This window comes from Lynx canadensis, chromosome A3 (genome assembly GCF_007474595.2).
Source record: "Lynx canadensis isolate LIC74 chromosome A3, mLynCan4.pri.v2, whole genome shotgun sequence".
In the NCBI taxonomy this organism is placed as follows: domain Eukaryota; kingdom Metazoa; phylum Chordata; class Mammalia; order Carnivora; family Felidae; genus Lynx; species Lynx canadensis.
Genome location: NC_044305.1, coordinates 122,711,991 through 122,732,343, shown reverse-complemented (window position 1 = coordinate 122,732,343; position 20,353 = coordinate 122,711,991). Strand labels below are relative to the sequence as shown.

At 35.7% G+C, this 20,353-nt stretch overlaps 1 pseudogene; it reads left to right on the top strand.

Annotated features, from left to right (window-relative positions):
* Positions 1-6,996: 6,996 nt before the first annotated feature.
* On the top strand, positions 6,997-8,527 carry LOC115511294 (annotated as a pseudogene).
* The last annotated feature ends 11,826 nt before the right edge of the window (positions 8,528-20,353 follow it).

The following is a 20,353-nucleotide window of genomic DNA, read 5'->3' as shown; positions in this document are numbered from 1 at the left end:
GTCTCAAAAATAAATAAACGTTAAAAAAAATATTAAAAAAAAAGACATGGATTTGATGGATGAGCTTCATGTTTACATGGAAGTAGACTGGCTGAAGCATAGTAAACACCAGGAAGAATGACAGGACAGAGGCTGGCATGAAGGTATGCTGCAGACAACATAGGTCCTGTTAAACCACAGAAGAGCCTCTGGATTTATTCCCAGAGGCAGCTGTGACAATGGCAGAAGGGCCATGCCAAGGAATCAGAGAAGTGCCGTGGGGGTAATGCCGTGGGTAGATGGTGAGGATGCTGAGTGCCATGATTGGGGATTTAAACAGTCTCATTACATCACTTCAAAAACTCAATCCGCCTCTTCCTAAGCAGCCCCAGAACCCTTTTTCTTGCTTGACCAAATGTGATCATTAGCCAATTCACATTTTTCTCAACCCATTTCTTCCAGGCCATTGATCCATGTGGCCTGGTCCAGCCATGCTGAATTTTCCTTCCAATGAATAAACTCCCTTTCACTGCCTCTCTGACTGTCCCCTGTGCAATTTCCCGGGCGTTTCTTCCATTTGGTTCCTGGTCATGCCTCTGTTACCGTTTTCATTATTTTAAAAATGGAGAGGATGTGTTTCTGCTGAAGTTGCCCAATCTTGTTTTCACTCTATTGGACTCCAAAGTGTGCTGTCTGGATGCCGGCAGATGGATGAGGCAGAAAAGCCACTGATTTGATTTTCCCTTTCAATTTTCAGATCTTTCACTGCTTGCCTGGTTTCGTTTTCTCTTCTAACAGTGCATCTAAATATGTGCCTTTTTCTTCCCTCTTGAGGTAATCCTTTTTATTGCTTTTACCTGTAACATTTGCCTTTGATGGTTTCTGGATATGTGTTTAGGATCAAAGATGTTCTGTTGTATGCTTAGTTATCTGTCTGTGCTTTAACTTAGTTATCTCTCCCTTTGTTCTGTGATTTTTTTTTTCTGGCTTACTTTTTCAGCTCTCTCTTCTTAGAGATTCCTTTATTTAGGGTGTCACAATAGTGTTTCTTAAATAAACTTTTTGGCCTCCAGAATTTTTTATGTGTCAGATGGTATCCTATTATTGGTATTTTGAAAGACAAGTACCACCTCAGAGAAGCTCAGTAGCCCTGCGCAGGGTTTGATGCTTTGTTCTTCTTCTAATGCCCAACAATCAATTAGTCAGTATACATTCCCTAAATCCGATCTCCCCTCAAGCCAAAAAATAGCTACTCATCTGTCTCTGCTGATGGGCAGTAAACCTAAGAGGCTTGTTTTGCTAAGTATCTGCAGGAAATTTAAAATAATTTCCTAACTGTCGTTGCTCCCTTACCTCCCAGAAATCACAACTGTAGGGATTCCAAGTAGTATCGTATGTCTATGGTGGGCCAGGATGCACTCAAATCACATGATTATGCTAAATATTTGGAATATCTATATATTGCAGACTGTCACCCTTTATTAGTTCCTTCTTTTATTTTTTTTATGACACCTGGCTTGCTTTATTAGCTGAATCTGTCCTCAGCTACATATACCGTGTTTTTGTGACAATACTTTCACTAAATTATTTGCAGTTTTCATGCATTCCTACACTTCTCAACCACATAATAGAATCGACCTCAATGGGCATGCCACATTGCTTTTTTATATAGGTTTTCTTCAGTTTTGCCCCCAGATTTCATATCAACATTTAAAGTTTGTCATGAAATATATCATAATTTCTCTAGGTATTTCTAAAATTTGCTGGTTGAAGGATGGTATGGATACAATTATAGGTAGACATGAATTTGTATTTGCTTCCTGTTTAAATGCACTTTTGATCATTATAAAAACAATATAACTACAGTATCAAATTATGAGCAATTGAAGAATAGAGAACAATACTCTCTTAATATAATCATGCTAGAAACACTGCTTACACTTCAGATCCTACAGTTTCTGTTTCAGAGAAACTTATGATGCTCCTGCACATCCAGGACTTGTTAGACTCTAGGAATATAAAGAAGAAATGGAATAGTCTTTGAGCTCACAAGGGACCCCAGGGAGATGGCAGTCTCTTACAAAGCCTACAAGGAAAGTATTTTAGAGTAATGTCTCAGACTCTGGGATAAAATGAATTAGGGGAAACTTAAGTGTTCATGAAAAGGAGGCAGAGAAAAATTCTGAGGAAAAGGGACTCCCAGGTTTTATTTTAAGGGATAAATTGGGCTAACATAAGACAGGAAGGATAGGAAGGTCATTATGGGAAAAAGAAATGCTATGAATCAAGGCACGTGCCACAGTTTCATTTGGTATACTATAAGCAACTCACTGTTGCAGAAATATAAGCTATGTGGTGGGAAATGTTAGAAATAAACTTCTTAGCCAATTTCAGGCTAGTCTGTGCATGATACTTTGAACATAGGTTTAATCAAGGAACATGTAGATATAGAGCTGTGTTTATTTTTATACATATACATATATGCTTGCATACATACATGTATATATGTTTATAGCACATTGCATTTAATATAAAGTCAGGTGGCTATACCTTATTACTTATTATTAAATATTACCTATTATTAAATATTTTAAATTTCTAAATAAGTATCATTAAGTAAATAAAATAACATTATGGCTATTGCTCAAATTAGTGTCATTAATCCCAAGTTTTTTGTGTTTGTTTTTTTTTTTTTTTTCCTACAGACTGAATCATTCCTTTAGAGTATGTTCCTAGGTTGGCAGATAGGCTAGCAAAATATAAACATTTGTACAATTCTTGGTAGATATTAAAAATCACTTAATAAAATAGTTTTTACTGATTTAAGCTCCCACCTACATGCAAGTTGGAATGTATATACATTTCCCAATAGTCACTCCCAACACTGGGGATTTTTTTTCCTCAAGTTTTGCTAATTTATTTGGCAGATTATTTCTTAGTCTTTAGTCTCAGATCTTTGTGATGCAAGGAGAATTATTCTCATGCCTTAATGATATTATAAGGATTAATGGAAGTAATGAATGAAAATTGCATAGCACGCTGGCACATACAAGTGTTCGATAAATTATAGCTATCATGTTATTATTATCTCTCTAATAAAAACTATCTTGATCTATTTTTCTCTTCCTGGATCTATCGGAGAATTAATAACTTAATGAATACTTAATGCTCATGTTAGAAAGCATTTTTATTTTATACTAGTGATTGACTACCAGCACACAAAGCTCACAACTATGATGAGGGGCAAAAAGTAATGTGGTAATTTCAAACCTCTCAAAATCCATCAGTCCACGTAGACTCTAGGTTAAATACAATTTAGGCAAATCCCTAAGGTTTAAACTAAGAAAAACACTTAAAGTAGCCCAATATAATACCACATTATAGCCAGGGCAAACTACTATTACCTCTATTTCTTAAATCCAGGAGTTTTTATTGTAGTAGAAACCATTCAAATGTGGAAGTGCATTGTTTTAAATACAAGTTCTGTTAAAGAAAACTGGGGGAAGGAGAGAGTGTGAAAATAAATGTGTTCTCAGATAGTAAGAGATTAAACTTCAAGTACCACTGTAGATCTTACTGTTGCCAAAAATGTTAGGCTGAGGTATAAAAACAAAACAATTAAATAAAACACATTGATGGTTGTTATAGCAGTAGCACACTCTGTCTCCTTTCCTAAGTAACCCAATCTATTTATTTATTTTTGGTTATGGTTATTGAAATATAACTTAAAATAAAATTCATCTGTTTTAGCTATTTCTCTTAAAGAATCTGTCCACTTAAGCTGACTTATCAAATTAATAGTCATAATATTGTTCTTCAGGTTACTTTATACTTTTAGTGTCTGTAGGACCTGAAGTGATGCCCCCTCTTCTGTTCTTGATATTGGTAATTCATGTCTGTACTCTTTTTTCCTTAATCAGTTTGACCAGAGTTTTATCAGTTTTATTATTAATAATTTTAAATGACCAGTTTGGGTTCTAGTAATTTTGGGGTTCTAATAATTTTCTATCTTTAATATTTTCAGTTTCACTGATTTTTGTTCTTCTTTCCTTTCTTCTTTTTCTCTTAAATTTAATTCACTTTTTTTTTAATTTGTTTTATTTCTTAGGTTGAATCTTCAAAGATTAGTTTGAGGCATTTTTTCCCTAATGCTGTCATTTTTAAGCAATGCTTAAGCTGCATCACATAAAAATTGTTTCATTTTATTTTTATTTTTTAAAGTTTATATTCATCCATTTTGAGAGAGAGAGAGAGAGAGAGAGAGAGAGAGAGCGAGCGCGCGCACAAGCAGGGCAGAAGCTGAGAGAGAGAGAGGGAGACAGAATCCCAAGCAGGCTCCACACTATCAGCACAGAGCCCAATGCAGGGCTGGAACTCATAAACCATAAGATTGTTTATGTTGGCTCAAGACCTGAGCCAACATCAAGAGTTGGATGTTAAACCAACAGAGCCACCCAGGCACCCAAAAGTTGCTTCATTTTAATTTAATTCAAAACATTTCCTAATTTCATGTTTGTTTTCTTCTTTGACATAGGGTTGATTCAGAAGTATGTTTTTAAAGATCCAAATATTTCAGAAATTTTCAATTATTTTCTATTGATTTCCAGTTTCATTCCCTTGTGGGCTGAGGACATATGCTATGCAATTTCAGTCTAGAAGTTTTGTTACACACCAGTGGTCTACCTTGGTAAAGAGTGTGTGTGCACTTGAAAAAAAAAATGTATTCTGTTGGGTTTTTCCCTGTGTCCCATGAAGGTCAGTTAGGTCAAGTTAATTGATAGTATTGTTGTTCATGTCTTACACTTGCTCACTGAGTTTCACTTTACTTATTTTATCAATTACTAAAACATCTCTCACTATAATTATGGATTTTAGACTAGTCATTTTTTTTTAATTTTTTTTTCAACGTTTTTTATTTATTTTTGGGACAGAGAGAGCAAGAGCATGAACGGGGGAGGGGCAGAGAGAGAGGGAGACACAGAATCAGAAACAGGCTCCAGGCTCCGAGCCATCAGCCCAGAGCCTGATGCGGGGCTCGAACTTACGGACCGTGAGATCGTGACCTGGCTGAAGTCGGACGCTTAACCGACTGCGCCACCCAGGCGCCCCTAGACTAGTCATTTTTAAAATGCTGTGTGTAGTGGCACTGATTCTTAATGTCTAATAAATTAGCAAATTTTCTTTTATTTATTTAAAACCATATAATTATCCAAAAAGTGTCTACTGATGCTTAAATTCAATGTAATTTAGGGCTTAGTCAAAACAAGAAGCACCAGATACTTTTCATCGAGCAGCACATAATAACAACTATTTATGCATTCATGTATAATTAAATCAAAGACATATTTTAGTATTTAGGGATCTATCCCTACTCAAGAAATTTTCTAGATATCATTAACCAAAAAGCCACATACTAGATTTCTTCTGACATTATGATCCTAGGGATGGTTTTTAGAAAATTCCCATTTTGAGGCTCAATTATATCAGTTGTAAAAGAGAGAAGGGTAGACCAAATGGGATTTTAAGAAGCTTTACTTTCTATGACATCATTATCATCATCAAAATCAGCATACTTGTTTTATTTACATTTGTTGGATTTAATATGTGTTTTGTGGGCCTACCACTATTCTTCTATGAGATAACTTACTGAATTGAGCTTCACTTTGTCAGTTGTAAAGTAATACAGTAACCACAGCCCTGCCTATATCCTGGGAAGTTGTAATAAATGAGAAGTTGAATAGGCAATTTATTTTGCACTAGTCAAGAGCTGTACACAACCAAATAAACATTATAATGATTATTATAGAGCAAAAGCATTCACATGCTAGTGGAAGTTGCTAATTCTGAAACACACACACACACACACACACACACACACACACACACACACACACTAACCACTTATGCCCCAGAAGCTTAATTATACCTGTACTATCACTTGTATAAGTCTTTGAATGATCTTATATTGTTTCTAACTCAACATTTCATGATCTCTCCTTCCCTAGGCAGCTAATTAAATCAGCAACTGAACTCTTCAATTCATACCAAGGCAATCAAGAATGTCTATTTCTTTTCAACTAGTTCTCTCACATAATTGCACAGTTCCTTTTTTCTAGAATCTTGAAAAAACAAGATAGAATGGACTTAATCGGTTAATTTCAGAGTCACAAACAAGACTGACTTCTAAGACTTTGGCCAACTGGTATCTGAATGGAAGATGGTTTGATTGGCTGAAAATGAGCTAGTCGATGTCCTAATGAGGGTTTTGATTAATTCACACCAATGATTCTGAATTTGTGCCATCTACTTTAAAAAGAAACCTAACTTGTGAAGCATTATTTCGTATTTTTCATCCAGAGAGGATTAGTGGAGAGAAAATTAAGTTCCCTCATCTAAGTAAGTACCTCAGGGAACTATTCACCTATCAATGTATGGGAGAGTTTCAGCCTGTAACTTACCCAATTTCATTAGCATTAATGGGAGTTTTGTGTGAAATCCTGTGTGAATCATTGCTTTAGGAGATCTGTAAGAGTTGGTTGATTACTTTTATTTTGTAATGGCTCTATTCTCCAGCTCAAACTTTTAACTCGTTAGGCTTACAATAGATGCTAACTTTTGGAAGGAATCAAATTTGGTCTCTTTAAGGTAATTAAATCAGAGGAGCATCACATGGAATTATTCACCATTGTGAATGTTAGATGCTTGCTGCATATTAGGTTCCCAGATGTTCCACTGGACTGCTGTCTATAGTGTGTGAAGACTTAAATTTGATTTTTTAGCTTTTATCCAATTCTGTTTTATTAATATGCACTTATTTATAAGTATTATTACTCAAGCCCTCTATTTTTCCCTCGTTGCTGGGCCATGAATTCTGCACCCATTTGGGTGATCCTTCATGCACCCGGCCCTTGCCTTTCCTTGGCTTCTACTTACCAATGATTCTTACATGGTATGAAAAATAACTTGTGTCCAAACCTGGACGATTTTGAAAATTAAAGGGGAAATTTGAGAGTCTGCATGGCCTGGGTGCACATGCACAAATACCCAGGAGATGCACTAGGGGACCTGAGCAAGCTGGGCTCCTCTTGGGTCCTGTGCAGCCTTAGTGACTGGGATGAAAACAGAGCAAGAAGCCCAGCTGGTGGGCAGCCCTGGGCCCTCTGACTGAGGTCTTGCTGGGTTTTTTTGCTGTCAGGGGCCTCCTTCTTTGGACCTAGGGTGCTCATGTATCCCCAGGCCTGGGATTTAAGAGCATTTTGAGAATTAAGAAGAAGAAAAGAGAACTTCTGACTCGGCAAAAATGTGGATGAATTACCTGGTGAATGACAAAGAGAGCACCCGAAATCTTACAGTATTTCTCTTTCTTTGATGAAAGCCTCACTTTATGTGTTATAAGGGAGATATAGTGTGAAGAAGCAAGAGCAGGGAATCCAGAGATTCCAGCAAATCCGGATCTTGATTCTGGGGTAAGTGAACATTTGGGTGGTTGGATCAGGATTCAGTTTCAGATTAAATTGCTGTAGAATTTGAAGCTGAATCTCAATTCAGAAGACTGTAGCCTTAGTGAAGAAGAATAACTCTCAGAGGAAGATGATAAGGTATATCAAGGTAAAACAGGCAGGAGAGAGTGAAGTAGATTCACTTGAAGAAGATGCTGAAATTTCCTTGGCAGACTACTGGAAGTATACTTTATGAAAGGAATCCTTCCCTTCCACTCCATTGCAACAGATGCTGGACAACTGGTGAGAACTGTCTTCATAAAGAGAAAGTATCTGTACAAGCCTATCTAGAAAAGTCAATACAAGTAGAAGAGGGCTTTGATGTTCCTGACTGTAAACAAATGAACAAACAAAAAACTACAGTGGATGATTCCAAAGTGTCATATGTTGAAGAAAATGATGATCACACAAGCCTCCCAAAATCTAACAAAGTAAGCACTACACTCAGCCATCAACTTCTAATTGCATTACTTACAGCAGCCAAGAAGATGTCAAGGAATTTGAATGCGAAGAAACACAAGACAAAGAATAAAATATGGAATCTAGTTTTCTCCTTAATGCAATTGATTCTCGTGTGATTTGCCAAGGTTGACCTAAAAATAGGTGCATTGTCCACTGCAATATCTTATGGCATATTTTGCATGTGCAAAGAATCTTAAAAAAGTATGCAAGATGAAAAAGTCCTAGAGATATGCTGTACAACATCGTGCATACAGTTAACACAGTATGAGGTACTTAAAATATGTTGAGGATAGTTCTCATGTCAAGTGTTCTTACAAAGACACACACAAATGCACACAAAAGAACAAAAGGAAATTGCTGGAGGTGATGGATATGTTTAGTACCTTGATTGTGGTAATAATATCATGGGTGTATGCTAATGTCGAAACTTACCAAAATGTATACATTAACACGTGTAATTTTTTGTAATTTATATCAATTATACCTCAGTAACCTTAAAAAGAAAGAGACATAAGCCCTACCCAGTATAAAGAAAACCAATTCAAATGACTGTGATATTTCCACTAGTTGACCTGTCCATAAAATAGAATTACATATTTCTAACAGTATAACCCAAAACATTTAGATGAACATGAAATGTATTATTTTTTATATATGTCAAAGCAAGAAAGTATTTAGTCCATGCATATTTCTTGTCTTCAGTGTCATTTACCTACTGGGAGTAGATAATGAATATTTGCCTCCTTTCAGGAAAATGTAAATTTGTGTTTATATTGTATATTTGGTTTTTAATGTAATTTGGATGAGACAGCTCATCCTTAACATCTATGCCTTATATTTTAAATCTTATCCACTTTCTCTTAAATGAGAAGTACCTGATTTTACTTTTATATAAGTAGGGCATTTAAATGTAACTTATTTAGTACTTTTCATGTAAGGAGAAAAAGTTTGTGTGAAAGATTTAATATAAAATTTTTCAATACCCTTTAATCTTGCGATTCTTAGTTTCTCTGCTCTTTCAGAGCCTCTTAAAATACTTTTTCCAGATAAAAAATAAATTGGTAGTTATTTTTGGTGCTATGTAATTAAAGTGTACTTCTTCTTCAGCCACTTTGGTGTATAAGGGATTAGTGGTAAAGATGTTGTCACTTGAGAAGTCTGTGGGAATAGGCATCATATATCATATACCCCACAAGACAAAACCTTTTAAGGCTCCCTAGTAGAGTATGAAATTGTCCTGGTGGGGAGAGATTTGGCTTGGTCTAGCAGTCTCTTCTCCATGGGTGATTTCAGGATTTGGTGGAATCAGTTGTTTCCTCTAAATTGATACACAAATCTAAGACAATTTGAAGTATCTTCTTGGGCTGGCTTACATAGATCCTAATTTTTCCCAGGTTTCAGAACTTTGTTTATGGTACATTCTAGAAACTAGTGAATTCAGAAAGATATGTTTGGAAATCTTATAGAAAAAACTAGTCATTTTAAAACTAGCTAGAAAGGTCATACCTTTTTTCTAAATTATCCAGAAATTATGCGTCAACCTTCCTTCAAGAAAGACAGAGTCAAAGCGTAGGATTCTAAAATAGCTCTCAAATTATATAGACTAATTTCTTGATTTATGTTTATTTTTTTAACTTTGAAAAATTTATTTTTTGAGAGAGGCAGAGACAGAGTGAGTGGGGGAGGGGCAGACAGAGAGGGAGACAGAGGATCCCAAGTAGAGTCCGTGCTGCCAGCACAGAGTCCAACGTGGGACTCAAACTCACGAAACTGTGAGATTATGACCTAAGCCAAATCCAAGAGTCAGATGCTTAACTGACTGGGCCACCCAGGTGCCCCATCGCGATTTATGTTTAAGTGCAAATCTTATTTGAAGCAAAATATTGTGAATAACTACTTTGATTTAGGGTCCCAGTGTTTTTCTCCTATGACCGCTGAGGACAATAACATCAACTGAACTGTAAGTTTAGAACAGAATGAAGGGGTCATTTTGCATAACTTTGTGTGCCAGTCACTAATAGTATATTGTTGTTATAAACTTCAGAATGAAAACTTACATACACACGTGCTTACCCATGTATGCCTATGTAAGCAAGAAACAAATGACTGGAGGGATTAGTACTTTAGCCACAGAGTGGTCCTCAAATTCAGTAAAACTTCATTAGTTTGGAATTTAAGACACATCAACCAGAACTAAGTAGAATTCATCCTTTTTGAGGAGAGTTGGTGGGATAAATGAGATTATCAACACTGTATGTTCAGGGTATATATCTGCAGTGATTATGCTATTTATAAAACATTCAAATCTCTGCACAACTGGAGTCTCATTTGGCCTGCCTATGGATTACTAACGAATTTAGTCTTCATTTTTCACATTTTTTTAGGTTTAGTGTGCTTATTTATTGATTTACAAATAAATAATTCATTAAATGTTTGCTTAAGAAAAACAAAATGAAAGAGGGACCTTTAATGGTTATGTAAGGATGACAAGGAGAAAATGAGTGACCTTACCTTTACCTCTAACCTTCCAAAATATATACTCATTCACACGGATACAAGCCTGCTCCTTAAAATCTAGAAAAGTTCTGCTTATAAAACCCTAGGTTTTTTTTCTGTTATTTTTGTTTTTTTCACACTAAAACTTTCCACCCTCCTAGGCCTCCAGTTAGTTTTATTCCAACTTACCTTTCCTCTGACCAAGGTCTCCATACTTCTATCCTTTCTACTTTTCCATTACCTACCAATGGATGTCATCTTCCACCCTTACCCACTTCTTCTGCTTTCAGATTTCAATGGCACTTCCCTAATCAAGCACCAGACTAGGGACACTGTTCAGAGAAAACAAGAACTTCACAAAAAACTGTTCCTTTAGGCGTGTTATCTCTGTAATCCGATGGGCACAGGGATAGTCTGACACACTGTTGTCTCAGTAAACTGTCTCTTGCCATCACTCCACTAGCTATTTAAAATCTTCATCTTCCTGAGGCCTTCTACTCACTTGCCCTGTAACCTACTGGGAGCTGATAATTCTCTTGCTTATTTCAGAACAAACAAAGGCCATTAAAATTGGAAATCTGTTAATGTCAAACTCATAAAGCTAAATGGACCCGAACCCTTATTTTTTATCTTTTACATATACCACAATGTAAGAGAGACCTTCCTCCTTTGAAAGATTCATTCACCAGAGTTATTGAATCTATAGTCTGCTACCTCCCAAGAGACTCTGCTACATTGATTTTTCCCTCTTTCTGCAGCGGCCTCAAAAAAACACACACACACACACAATTGGCTAACATTGGTTGAGAGGATATGGACCCACACTGACAGATGAAGAGAGGAACACCTAGACAAATGTCCAAAACCATGCTGCTTGAGAATGGAAAGGCTAGGATAAGATAGAAATGTGAGACCCCACAGATAGAGAAATTATTTGCTACTGTATATTGACTGTATCACGTAATCATTTAAATATCTTCAGGTCTCTCTCATCTTAAATCAAGTTCCATGAAATAATCCTGGAATGATTGTCTATTCATATGGTCTCCAATTTGTACACCTCCTGTTTGTTCATCAACTCACAACAATCTGGCTTTGCCCTACTTTGTTCCCCTGACACCTCATTTCCCTGTGATTATCTGTGAGATTTAAAAAAAAAAAAAGTTTGTTTATTTAGAGAGACAGACAGAGACAGAAAGCAGGGGAGAGGCAGAGAAGGAAAGGAAGAGAATCACAAGCAGGCTCTACGCTGTCAGAGGAGAGCCCAACGCGGGGCTCAATTCCATGAATCATGAGATCATGACCTGAGCCGAAATCAAAAGCCAGACATTTAACCGACTGAGACACCCAGGCACCCCAGTCTGTGAGCTTTTTGTTGCAAAGACCACTTCTCCTTTCTGAGTCTTGATATTTGACATTTTTAATCACTCAGTGTTTTTTTAAAAATGTTCTTTCCCTGAGTTCTATGACACCACATGAGATGGCTTTCTTTTGACCTCTGAGGCTGCTCTTTTTTTTCTTTTTTTGCTTTCCTTCATGTACTTCTATGTCCTTAAATGGTTCTCTCTTATTGAGTGTCAGAGGCTTCAGGTCTATGTTACCTCTTCTATTATGATTACTTGGATGAGGACCTGTTTGCTGATGCCTCCCCGAAAGTTGCAAGGAAGTTCGGTTTAGTGATTGGCAATGTAGCTAAAGAAATATTTTGATTGCCTTGGTCCTTTGGTTCTTCATTATGTAGCTGGGCTTTCTTGCACCCACTTCTGATGCAGCCTGACAAACAGATACTTATTGTCATTTGTTTTATTTCATCATCTCCCTCTTATTGGTGCTAAGGTTAGCATAATTGTCATCGGCAGCCTTTTTCTGCCTTTACAAACGTCCAGGCAATAGCTTGGGTTCTCAATTTGAGTTACCAATTTGTGGGTTGTAGAGAAGAAAATGATAGTTCCCAATTTTATGGAAACAATAAGGTGGGACTCATAAATTAACAATCATAGGAGTTTTCTGATGGAAGTCTAAAGCCTGTGGCTCCTCTCACTTACAGAGCTGGAAACTCTGATCTGTCATTGGTGTTCTTGGCTCATACACAGTCTATATCTGCAAACATCAGTGACTGTGCAACAAGGGTACTTTCACTGGTAAATCAGCAGTGAGATACATCAGCATATTTAGGGACCAGCCCTGGTCTGGCACCCAGCATATCCCTCTCTACTCAGTGGCATACAGAGAACAGGTAGATACAGTTGTACGCAAGTGCCAGGGTATATACTATTAGCAAAATTTGCTGCCAAGTTCTTGGACTGGTCTTGCCTAAAGGTAATTTAATTTCCTTTGAAGACAGGGTCTAGATTAGGGTGTACTTCTGTTTAATTAGATTTCTTTGTCCATTGTTTGCCTACCCATTATCCTTTCTTTCTTCCCATTGTACTATTTTAGTCACCACAGAACAGCAACAGGTAATCAGAGAAGAAAGAGAATGCTAGTTCAATTGGAAGATTAAGACCTGAAGTCAGTGCCCCAGCAAATCTCACACAGACCTCTGAGCCTATCTATGTCACTCCATAGATCACTGCGTACTTTTCAGTATCCTCTTTTAGAGAGTAAGATCTCCAAAATAAAAGGAACATTCCTTTATTAGTCTAAATGAACTAGTACCTAACCCAGAGTAGTCTAACAATGCTTATAAGATTTATACTAAATTATCTTTTGCATGCACCAAGGAAGCCTCAGTGGAGTATTTGTCTTCTCAAAAATAACAGCAACAATTTTTACTATACCCCATTAAAGGCTATAGTTTCATTGTTACCTCTGGATGAATCTCTTATATGAATCTTTCTATGCAATGGTCATAGCCTGCTAAAATTTTAGACTTTCATTGTGCCATTTGTTATAGAAATGTTTGTCAAAGAAACAGGAAAGGTAAAATACGGGTCAAGTCTATCATAGTACCTTTGTATCCCACACACCCAGGGGATACATTTCTGAACTAGTCTGATACCACAATGTAACACTTACCCTGACATAACACATTCAACCCCACAGTTAAAGAGTCAGCTGTAAGATATGTAATAATACCTGGTAGAAAATTTTTTTTCTACCTTTACCTTTTTCTACCTTTTTACCTTTACTTCTTTCTATCCACTCCGGGTATCTGTATCTATATCAACTATATCTATCTATATCTATATCTGTATCTATCTACCTCAATATATATCTACATATTCTATATACACATATATGTATATAAAAATATAAACTTATCTACACACATGTGTATATACATATAAATGTGTTTTATGTATTATAGATATGTGCATAAGGATTATATATACACATACATATTTATTATACAGATTTACATACTGGAAAATAAAATTCACCTTGTGAATGAATTTCAATTTGGCAATATGCATTAATATTTCCTCTAAATATTCACAATTTTAATCCAAACAGTCTATATCCAGTAATTTATTCTAAAGTTATTGAGAAATGCAAGCAAAATTTTAAGTATAAGAATGGTTTTAGCAGTATTATTTGCAATAGAAAAAATTGACAGATAATAACCATCTACTGTTTAACTAAATATAATATACCCATTTTGTCAAATATTATTCAGTCCTTCCCGGAAATCAGATTTCAAAAGAATATTAAATAATGCAATCAAATATCCATAAAGTAATTTTAAGTAGAAAAAATGCAGCATATAGAATTGTTATACACATAATGATAATGGTGATGCCTTAGGCTATATATATATACACATATATACAGTGTGTGTGTATATATATATGTATGTATGTGTGTGTATATACACACACACACACACACACACACACACACACACATAATGGCCCTACTTTTGTCTAATATTGTCCATTTTGTCCTATCTTTTTCACTTTTTCTGTACTAAAAGGTGTTTTGTTTTTAATGTCATAAAAATTAAGTGGGTTGTTAAGGAAGATCTAATAGTTAAAAACAGACAAAACTAATAGAATGGGATATAATAGGGCTAATTGCAAATGTCTGTGTTTAGGTACAAATATTTGAGAAGACAAAACACATTTAATAAATATTCCTGATCTTAATGAGTCAAGATCCATTTTAGCCAACTGTTTGCAGGGTCTCCTGACAAGACAAATGCAGTCTGTGAATTGTAATATATTTCTATAAGAAAACCTGAAAGTGAGAATTACTCCATTCTTTGACTCCATACTGGGAATACTGTGCTTGGCTCCAAGGACCACACACTGAAAGAGGTTTAAGGACCTGTAACCTAGTGTGACCAGAATTACAAATGGCTGCCTTGGGGGATTACAAAGTCCTCCAGAGCAGTAGTGCTGGCAGGGGCATCTGTTTGGGTTAAATATAAAGGCATATTTCTTAAGATCAGGACTATAAAAAAAAAATGGAACCAGTTTTCCTGTGACATCATTATCTTACTCTCAAAAAGAAATTGGGAGAGCTTCTGAGTCGTCCTTTGACATGAGCCCTGTTCCACAAAGAAAGTAGATTACTTCCACTCACTCTCCCCCCCCAAACCTGCAGAATCCCGAGAGGTATATAGCATCTGGGCAAAACGGTCTGGGTGTTTTCAGGATGAAGACATTTCCTTCATTATGAGGATTCCTGCCCCATTAATAAAACATAGAAAAATATCAAAGAAAAAGGGGGATGAGTATGAATCACAGAACAGAATTACTTTTGTAATGTAGCATGTTTTAAGAATATTCAAGCAGATGTACATAGAAACAGTTTGCCAAATTATTTTACAATAATATTATAAAATATTTTTTCTCAATGAAAACGCTTATGGCTATCAACCTAAGAAAATCCTGTTGGAATGTATGTGTTCAAACCTGTCTTCAGAAACTACTTAATATGTCGATAATTACTTATGAGTCTATTTAATGTCTGGTTTTGAATTGCTTTTTCTGTGATTCACAAAAAAAGTACAAGTATGCCAGATGGCAGTGCATAAAATGAGAATAATTTAATCTTTTGCTTAACAAAGTACTGTAACTTGGCTTACTGTGAGAAGGAAAATTTATTTTTAGGATGTCAACCTTCACATCTAAATGTATGTCTATATGTACGTACATGCGTGTATGTATGTGTGTGTATATATATATATATATATACACACACACACATATGTATTTGTGTGTGTGTATGTGTGTGTGCATGCATTATACAACTATATAGGGATTTTTCATATCTGTATATTACTTAGCTACTCAAGCATTTTGTGTATTCATCAACAAAATTTAATGGGCACATGCTTTGCAGTGAATTTTCTTTGTGATATGTTTATTCCTTATAGGCGAGGGATGAGACAATGGATCTGACAGAAAAGAATAAAAAGTATCTGCATTAAGACCCTATTTAACAAATGCAATATGGCTACTCACCAAAGTCGATATAATAAATGCAGGAGGAAAAACACATTCAAACCTTTCAATTGTAGCTGTGTGGGCTGCACAATTATAAAACATATTTACTAATAAAGTGCAACCTAAGATTATACAGCATGGAGGTGCTAGGTAATTATGAGTTATTTCAATGAAATATATAATTTTGCTTATTCTTGATCGGTAGTTGATTTAAAGTAATGCATACATTTTTAATGAAATAAGTGAAAAACTATTGAAAACATTGGGCAAAAATGAGGGTCCTAATTAATAATCTGTTCTTCTTTTATTTCTTGTTGCAGATTTTAGCCAATGTTCTCTATTCAGCTGTAATAAAACCCTATTCATTTAACTTCCAACTGAAAGCAGGAAAATGTCTTCAGAGTGTCCCATACTTCCAATGCATTGCCAAATTCTAGCTTCTAAATTTTCATTTCATAAAAATAAAAATAATCTCAGGAAGTTATCTTTAGTGCCTCTCCACAAAACCTGAATCTTATCTCCGCAAAATCCCTGATCTCATCTAAAATTGTGAAAACTAAAGCTAACTTCCTTGCATTTGAAACAAATTAACTTGTCCCCTTTTATTCTCATCTCCTAGTTGCCTTAACTTTTTGCTGCCAATTGGTGAACATCTGCCATTCCAAACCATGCTAAATCATTTTACTCTCCTCTGGATCTCTCTTCTAGTCACATTCAAGCATTTTTAATTACTAAAAAGCCTTGAATGCTTGCATGCTCTAAGTAAACCTCAAAGGCATCTGTTTTTTGTTTTTTGTTTTTTATTGTTAAGAGTTCCTCTATCTTCCAAATGACAGCCTTTGTTATTTTGCCTGAAGTTAGGCTGCCCTTCCAGAAGTTCCATGTGTTAGGGCTCCTCCATTAAACCTGTCATAACTCAATTCTACCCTCCTGTTTAACCTAGCACACAGAGCTAATCATCCTTGGATTCTCCATCAACATCGAGTACCTAATCAACAAGTAAATTTCCCAATATTTAAGTCAGGGTTGGGTCAATAACTAAAGTAATGTATGTGTTTGATTTACTAACTTGATGGCTGAATAACCATGGGGTACTAAATCAGGCTTCATCCATCCAAGTGAACCAAAATTAGTAACGAGGACGTTCTACACCCTTACAATGATGGTAGCATGCTGTGCATCACTCAGAGGTCATGTCTCTAGTACAAAATGCTGGGGAAAAACGAGAATCTGCCACTTAACTGCCCTTGAATCCCTAGGATTCTGGAATCCCAGTAGAAAGAATAAGTGTATTGATACCTACTTGGCATTTGAAGTCACAATGCCAATCTGTCACCATCCTGTAAGCAATATATAAATTGTGCTGGCAGTTGGGTAAGAATTCCTGTCTTCTGTGCTGTATTCATTTATTTGAAAGGAAAGTAACAACCTTGCTCCATACCTTTTACAGGTATGGTGACTGCTGTGTCTGCAATTGATTAAGCTCCATTTGTTTACATAATATTAAAGAGTATTTCAGGCACCAGTCTTTCAAGTTGCCAACAAAAAAACATATTGCTTTCAGTTTTTTAAAACATAATTAATCTGTAGACTTCTGTGCCAGGTTAACTCAATTGATTTTTTTTTTCCTGCTCCCCTCCCCCCCCCCTTGTCACTTGACAGCTTGAAACTGGGCTTGGAAAAGCTCATTTGCATTCTTGCAGCAAGGCTGGAGAATAAACCAAGCAAATGCGTCTATTTGTGTACTTCAATATATGACTGTGCTTGCTTCAATCAAGACTTATTTTCAGTATCATGGCCAACAAAAGCATTAAACGAGTTTTCTACGACATGAGTGATAAGCTATAGAATGTATTTCTTTAAAGGATTTTTTTTTCTGTGACGCTTATGGAATGCAATAAAAAAATAGAAGCAAGAGTGCCAGTCTCACTAGAAATTCATAATGCTACCTTGCCATTTGACTCTTTCTCCTTGTTTCCTGACATGTTAAGTACCTTCATTATAGTTTAGGTTGTACCTGATTATAAGTTTAAAAGATTACAGATATTTCAAAAGGAATTATTTTTAAAAAATCAGTATTTCACATTGAACTTTAAAGATTTCATTCTCAACCCACGATTGTCATTTCACATACTGATCTCTTTTAGGAGTTGATGCTGGTATTGGCTTCTAAGAGTGAAAAACATCTAAAGTCTATTTTTTCAGGCATTAGTATTGTTTCAACATAATCTCTTCTGAGTATATTTTTCTAATTCTTCCCCCATGAAAATACTTGGTGCAAATTCATTTAAATTATTTCTTCCTTAACTATTTCCCTGCCAGGGACCAAATATTTAACTGAACCCACATTATTTATGTGAATATTAATGTGTGGTTTCATCTACAAAACGGAAATCCATACGTGTGTGTGTGTGTGTGTGTGTGAGAGAGAGAGAGAGAGAGAGAGAGAGAGAGAGAGGAGGGATAAGGAATGTGTATTACTGGAAAGGTACAAGTGAAAGAAAAAAATCATGTTTCTTGTATTTTGCATAATGCTAGAGTATAGTGCTAATGACAGAGGTGATGTTCTCAGTCATTCCAGTCAACACATTCTTCTTTTCACAACCTAATCTCCTTCATCTGAAAGAGAAATATATTTTTAGCCAACTCTCTGGGACCAAGTCATTGATTTATGAATATAAGGTGAAGGACTTCATGAATTTTTTCCTGACCTCCATCTGTCATTTTCTCAGTCATATCTATTTTAAGAAATATAAAACAAATTGTCCTAATGGGGCACATTATCACCTTGATATATCACACAGGAAGAACTCCCTCTGCTTATCACACCCACACAGAAAATTAGCTTTAACACTGCCCTAAGCTGATTTTCTCTCTATTCTTTATTATTTTATACTGATAATGATATACATTACTCAAATGCTGATTCATTCTGAATATTCTCACCAAAGACTGGAGTAAGTCCCTTCAAGTCTTATGTAGATAAGGACAGAAACCAGAAACGATTGTTCCTGCAACTGAGAATTCCTGGAATATTAATCCACCAAAGCTGACCAAAGGATCATGGTAGTGACTGCCAACTTTTTCCTTTACTACATATGAGTTCACATTTTAACAACACTACCGGTTACGTCTTTGACAAACATGACACCTATTAAACCTCAAGCCTCATCTGAAATAAGAAAAAAAAATCACTTACCTCACTAATAATTAAGGAAATGCAAATGAAAACTACAATGATATGCCATCCCACATCCATTAGGATGTCTACTGTCAAAAAAAAATACAGAAGAAAAAACAAGTGGTGGTGAAGACACGGAAAGAATATAGAACCCTTGTATACTATTAATGGGAATGTAAAATGGTGCAGTTGCTATAGGAAACATAGTATGACAGTTCCTCAAAAAATTAAAAATATAATTACCATATGATCCAGCAATTTCATTTCTAAGTATACACTCCAAAAAATTAAAAATAGGATTTGTACACTCATGTTTATAGCAGCATTATTTGCAATGGCTACAAGTTTCTATTGACAGATGAATAGATAAGTGAAATGCAGTGTTTACATACAAGGAAATGTTACTTAGCCTTAAAAAGGAAGGAAACTCTGAGATATGCCACAACATAGATGAACTTTGAGAACATTATGCTAAGTTAAACAAGCAAGTGTCTCTCTCTCTCCCATACACGCACACAGCAAATATAGTAGGATTCCACTTGTATGAAGTAATTAGAGCAGTCAAATCACAGAGACAGAATAATGTAGAATGGTGTTTCCCAGGGACTGGGAAGAAAGGAGAAAGGGAGTTTATTTTTAATGGGAATGGAACTGTAACTTTATAAGATGAAGAGAGTTCTACAGATGGATGGTGATGATGGTAGCACACTATGCATGCATTTAATACCACTGAATTGCACACTTAAAAATGGTTAAGATGACAAATTTTATGTTTGCATATTTTGCCATATTTTTTAAAATGGAAAAAAAGCATAATCACTTAGTTTTTTAAGGAAATATAGTTAGATAGGAACCAAAAAAATGTTGATGCATAATTGAATGAAACTCCATGTAGTCTCATTTTACTGCTGTTTGTAACCACATGTAGGAATTATATTATTCTCTACACATTAACACAATCTCTCTCTCTCTCTCTCTCTCTCTCTCCCCCCCCCCAGTCTCTCTAACACACACACACACACACACACACACACACACACACACAATCCACTACTACTACTACTACAAAGTCTGGATAGAGGAAGATATAAGACTATGAGTAGTGACAATTTATTCTCTTGGTAGATGCAGACTGGGCATAAGCTAATATATTCTAAAAGAATCAATCAGAAACTGACACACAAATAGGTTCCATTTTGGGACAAGATACAATATGTTTCATGCAGTCTGATGTTAAAATAGTACATTTTCCTTGTAAAATATTGTGAGCCTTCCTGTGTGGTCCTGGAAACCCTGATAATATAATATACTTCAGAATGGAAGAATACCACCTTAATTCACAT